The sequence below is a fragment of the Hyaena hyaena genome, unplaced genomic scaffold (assembly GCF_003009895.1).
Source record: "Hyaena hyaena isolate Hyena2069 unplaced genomic scaffold, ASM300989v1 scaffold_115, whole genome shotgun sequence".
Lineage (NCBI taxonomy): Eukaryota > Metazoa > Chordata > Mammalia > Carnivora > Hyaenidae > Hyaena > Hyaena hyaena.
The window spans coordinates 154,327-160,537 of record NW_024080747.1 but is presented as its reverse complement, the minus strand read 5'-3'; the positions used below and the strand labels follow the sequence as shown (position 1 = coordinate 160,537).

At 40.1% G+C, this 6,211-nt stretch overlaps 1 pseudogene; it reads left to right on the top strand.

Moving 5' to 3' along the window:
* Positions 1-3,184: 3,184 nt before the first annotated feature.
* LOC120234742 lies at positions 3,185-4,236 on the top strand (annotated as a pseudogene).
* The last annotated feature ends 1,975 nt before the right edge of the window (positions 4,237-6,211 follow it).

The window sequence follows — 6,211 nt, the reverse complement described above, 5'->3', positions numbered from 1 at the left end:
TTCAAAAGCAAGATAAAACAGTTGGGCCAATAACTGGAGCTTACTTGGCTGGTGAGAAATAGAACACTTAAAATAATACAATTTAGGGGCACCTGGGTGACTCAGTCGGTTGGGCATACAACTTTGGCTCAGGTCATGGTCTCTCAGTTTGTGAGTTCGAGCCCCGCATCAGGCTCAGTGCTGACAGCTCAGGGTCGGGAGCCTGCTTCAGATTCTCTGTCTCCCTTTTTCTCTGCCCCTTCCCTGCTTGCCCTCTGTCTCTCTCTGTCTCTCAAAAATAAAAATTAAAAAATTAAAATAGTATAATTGATAATATGTTGTATATTTTAGAATATATGTTACATACTTTATTAAAAATTTTAAGTTTATTTATTTATTTTGAGAGAGAATGAGAGTGAGGAGTAGGAGGGGAGCAGAGAGAGGGAGAGAGAGAGAGAGAGAGAGAGAGAGAGAGAGAATCCTAACTAGGCTCTGTGTGTGGGCTCAAACTCACGAATCATGAGATCATGACCTGAGCCAAAATCAAGAGTCAGACACTTAACCAACTGAGCCACCAAGACGCCTCTAGAATATATATTACATATTTTAAACATGAGGATACAAACGCTGGTTTGCATGTCATACTTATTCAGAGAAAATGAGATGAAACTCTGTCTCTAAAGACTACTCATGTATAAAGGACAACTGAAAATCTTGAGGCGTATGCCCATGTATAATAAATATTATCACCCTGCGTCGAGCTCTGTGCTGACAGCTCAGAGCCTGGAGCCTGCTTCGAAATCTTTGTCTCCATCTCTTTCTTCCCTCTCTTGCTCATGCTCTGTCTCTCTCTCTCTCTTAAAAATAAATAAGCATTAAAAGATTAAAAACTAGTATTAAATAGACTTGCTTTTAAAAAAAGTTTATTTACGTATTTTAAGAGAGAGCATGGGAGCGAGATTGGGGGAGGGGCAGACAGAGAAGGAGAGAGAGAGAGAGAGAGTCCCAAACAGGTTCTGCACTCTTTGTGTGGAGTCCAACAGTTGAACTCATGAACTGTGAGATAATGACCTAAGCCGAAATCAAGAGTCTGATGCTTAACCAACTGACCCATCCAGGTGCCCCTAAACTTGCTTTTTTTTTTGCAGAGTTTCCTTGTCATATAAAGTGGAGCATAGGATTTTAAAGCAGGGCTTTGATGTCTACTAATTAACGGCACTACCTAAGCAGGAGGCATTCATTCCTTGATCAGTGTTTACTGAGTGCTTACTATGTGCTTACTCTTGTCCTAGAAGTTGGGAGTATTACTGTAAGTAGAATAATCTGGTAGGAGAGGTAATCATTAATCAAATAATCATATCACATGTATTTTCTCACTATAAGAAGTACTCTAAGGAAAAATAAAGGAGCTTACACCTGAGGTAAGAAAGCACTGCTCTGACCAACACTCATAATTTCTGAAGGCATTTTTGCACGATTTTATTTATTTGTTCATTCATGTGTTCATTCATCATTCATTCATTCACTTGAGAAAACTTTATTAAATCCACCCTAATTACATTCCAGCCACTGTGCTAGCAGCTGGGGAAAAGATTGAAAATAAAGTATTCATGGTGACTTCTTGAAATTTATGATTTAGCTATTCAAGTGACCAAATGTTTTAAAGAAGTGAAATCAGACATTGCCATTCCCTTGCAAAATCACAAATGAGAAGAAAAAAGAAAACAAGAGAAACTATCTTCAGATCAAATTAAATCGCACAAGTATTATTAGGGATGCCAATTACATGCTGACGTTTATGCCAACACATGAACAGATCTACCGTTTATTGTCAGTGTTTGCGGGAAGAAAGAGGAGGCACTGTTGATATCATTAAGTAATTACCTTGATTATTAAAAAAAGGGGAAGATGCAGAAAAGAAAGCCAGGAGAATGTCCTGACTGCAACATGGTTTTCTAGGAGGCAGGAGATTGTCTCTGACTTACCTCTGTCATTCGTTCCTAAAATTAATTCCATTTGTTTACATATTCACAAAACATAGAATTTCTTACTTTGCCTCTAGTAAATAGATAGTATAGATAGATTTAAAAATAAGAGGTCTCAAATTCAATAATCATTTTTATAAATGATTATTTCAAATTCCATTTATTAAGGCTTAATTACTGTCTCTCTATATAATGATTCCACTGCATACCTTATAAACACCTTCCAATATTCACATGAAATTTTAATGAATACACAATAATGGTCTTATTAATTTTAAATTAAATGTACTTGTTCATTTTTGAAAATAAATTTAAAGTGCCACTCTAAGTAACTCAAGAGAGCGAATTCATTTTTACACAAGAGAGGCCATTAGTTGGAAGTTTATAACCGTAAATACTCTGGTTCTTTTCAAAGAATAAGAGTAGCTAATGGAGGGGTGCCTGGGTGGCTTAGTCGGTTAAGCGTCCGACTTTCGCTTAGGTCATGATCTCGCGGTTTGTGGGTTCGAGCCCTGTGTGGGGCTCTGTGCCGACTGCCAGCTCAGAGCCTGGAGCCTGTTTCAGAGTCTGTATCTCCCTCTCTCTCTGACCCTCCCCTGTTCACACTGTCTCTCTCTATCCTAGAAATAAATAAAAAAATATTAAAAAAAAAAAAAAGAGTAGCTAATGGAGTTTGAAAGGTTTTTTTTGTCTGTGTCCTATGCACATACAGTGATTATAGGATATACATTACATGGATTATTTAGTTTAATTTTTATGAAATAGTAAGGCAGGCCTGGTATTATGTTCAATTTAGAGATACAGAAAAATGCTTTACAGAGGTTAAGTGGCAAGCTCAGAATCATGTCTTCTAGGAGTTAATAGAATTTCAGTCTGAGTGTCTAAAATCCCAGGGACTTAAAAAAAAAAAGTTCCAAGGACTTAACCACTGTTTTAGTAGAGTAACGTTGTTGACCTCATTTCTAATTTCAAATTAAATTTTACTTGGTTAGGGAGTTCTTCAAAGCTGGAAAGTGACTTAGTGAATACATCGTTGAAAAAACTTTGACTTTGTCAGTAACAACAGGCAAAATGATAGCAGTGAAAGCTGATTGTATTTGTCTTAAAGTGGGGAGGGGGTGCTAGCACAGCCCATATTGGCCCATAGGAGAGGGTTGTTAAATATTAACTGCCACACCAGTGAGTATAACTACAGTCAACAAAATCAGTCTTTCTGCTCCTCTTCGTTTGGCAGACAGCTGTGTCTTCTGGTGCAGTGCCAGCCACATCCACAGGACACAATGGTGAAGGTAACAGTAAATGGATTTGGTCGTATCGGGTGCCAGGTCACCAGGGCTGCTTTTAACTCTGGCACAGTGGAAACTGCCACCAGCAGTTACCCCTTCATTAACCTCAGCTACATTGTCTACATGATCTGGTATGATTCCACCCATGGCAAATTCCATGCACGGTCAAGGTTGAGAATGGGCAACTTGTCATCCATGGAGCCCATCTCCATCTTCCAAGAGTGAGATCCCGCCAGCAACAAATTGGGTGATACTGGTGCTGGGTATGCTGTGGAGTCCACTGGGGTCTTCACTACTCTGGAGAAGGCTGGGACTCACTTGGAGGGTGAGGCCAAGAGGGTCATCATCTTTGCCTCTTCTACTGATGCCTTTATGTCTGTAAAGGGGGTGAACCATGAGAAGTAAGACAACTCCCTCATGATGGTCAACAGTGCCTCCTGCACCACCAACTGCTTGCCTCCTCTGGCCAAGGTCATCTATGACAATTTTGGCCTCTTAGAGGGAATCATGACAATAGTTTATGCCATCACTGCCACCCAGAAGACCATGGACAACCCCTCTGGGAAGTTGTGGCATGATGGCCAAGGGCTGCTCAGAACATCATCTCTGCTGATACTGGTACCACTAAGTCTGTAGGCAAGGCCATCCCTGAGCTGACTAGGAAGCTTACCAGCACGGCCTTCCGTGTCCCCCACCAACATCTCAGTCATGGATCTGCTCTGCTGGAGAAAGCTGTCAAATATGATGAGATGAAGAAGGTGGTGAAGCAGAAATCAGAAGGTGCCCTCAAAGGCATCCTGGGCTACAATGAGGACCAGGTTGTCTCCTGCAACACTAACAGTGACATCCTTTCTTCCACCTTTGATGCTAGTACTGCCATTGCCGTCAGTGACCACTTTGTCAAGCTCATTTCCTGTTAGGATAATGAATTTAACCACAGAAGCTGGGTGGTGGACCTCATGGTCCACATGACCTCCAAGGAGTAATAGCCCCCTGGACCACCAATGGATTTGCCCATATCAGGTGCCAGGTCACCAGGGCTGCTTTTAACTCTGGTACTGTGGAAACTGTCACCAGCAGTGACTGCTGTCAGTGTGGAGCCCCGTGCAGGGCTCGATGTGAATATTCAATCCCATGAACCTTGAGATCATGACCTGAACTGAAATCGAGAGTTGGATGCTTAACCTAAGACTGAGCCACCTGGCACCCCTGCAAAACTGTTTCCCACTTTTATATTCAATTTAATGGAAAGCATAGGTAAGCATCCTGTGAAAAAACCCCAACCCTTTATTTATAAAGAATTATTTTACTTTCATATCTGTATGTATTTCATTTTCATTTATACTTTATTTCCTTTATGTCTAGAAGAGTACTGTAGAAGACCATCAATACTGGCACACACTAGCATCTTGCATTTTTTTTTTACCTTCACTTATTCCTCCTTTGATGCTCTTTCTTATTTTATGCAGATCTGAGTTTCTAACCTATGTTCTTTTCCTTTCCTCTAAATAGCTTCTTTTAACATTTCTTATAAGAAAGGTCAATTGGCAACAAATTTCTTCAAGTTTTATTTGTCTAAGAAAGTCTTTATTTTTCTTTTACTTTATTAGAACTTTTTTTTTTAGAGAGAGCAAGAGTGAGTGGGGTAGGGGGGCAGAGGGAGGGAGAGAGAGAGAATCTTAAGCAGGCTCCTTGGGGCTCTATCCCACGACCCAGGGATCATGACTTGAGCTGAAGTCAAGTCAGATGCTTAACCAACTGAGACACCCAGGCTCCAGTTTTACTTTTGAAGGAGTTTTTCAGGGTATAGAATTCTAAGTTGGTGTTTTTTTCCTCTCAACACTTTATTTTAGTTAACCCTCCTTGCTTGCACAATTTCTGCAGTCTGATGTAATTCTTTGTTCTTCTATAGATATGGTATTTTTCCCCTTTAGCTTCTTTTAGAATTTTTTCTTTGTCTTTGATTTTTTGTAGTTTTACTGAAGTTTTAACAAAGGTCTTGGAAGAATGTTTGTGTGTTGGGGGGTAGGTGTATGAGTGTGTGTGTCTCTGTATGTATATTGCTTAAATAAATTCTGAAACAAATTATCTCTGATGCTCAGCAACAAAGCAGACAATCTCTTTTTTTATGGATAACTTCTTTCCTTCTTTAGGATATTTTTATGATCTCTTCTCCTTTTCTGTATCTTTTGTTACTTTATTATTTTTTTAATTAAAAAAATATTCATTTCTAAGAGAGACACACACACACACACACACACACACACAGAGTATGAGAGGGGGAGGGGCAGAGAGAGAGGGAGACACAGCATCTGAAGCAGGCACCAGGCTCTGAGCTGTCAACACATAGCCCAGTGCCGGGCTCAAACTCATGAACCATGGGATCATGATGGAAGCCAAAGTTGAACGCTAAACCGACTGAGCCACTCAGGTGCCCCTTACTTTATTTTTGAATTTTATTTTTTGAGAGACTGAGTGGGGGAGGAGCAGAGGGAGAGGGAGAGAATCTTCAGGCTCTATGTCCAGTGCAGAGCCTGATGTGGGACTCGATCTCACAACCATGAAATCATGACCTATACCCAACTCAAGAGGTAGATGCTTAACTAACTGAGCTATCCAGACATTCCATTTTTAATTAGTTAATTAATTAATTAATTTAAAGTAAACTGTACCCCCAGTGTAGGGCTTAAACTTGTGACCTTGAGATCAAGAGCCAGATGTTCTACCAAGTGATCCAGCCAGGAACCCCCTTTCTTCTTCTTTACTTCTTCTCCTCTGAATTTTTTCTCTTCCTCTTCTTCTTCTTCTCCTCCTATTCCGCATCTGCCTTCTTTTTTATTCATATGGTAGTCTAACACTGAGCTCTTTAAGTGAGGCCAGCGCAAAACTTTATGTTTTGTATGGTAGACTATCTTGAGTTATACTTCCTCACAGTGCCTGTAAATGCAACAACTAATTTAC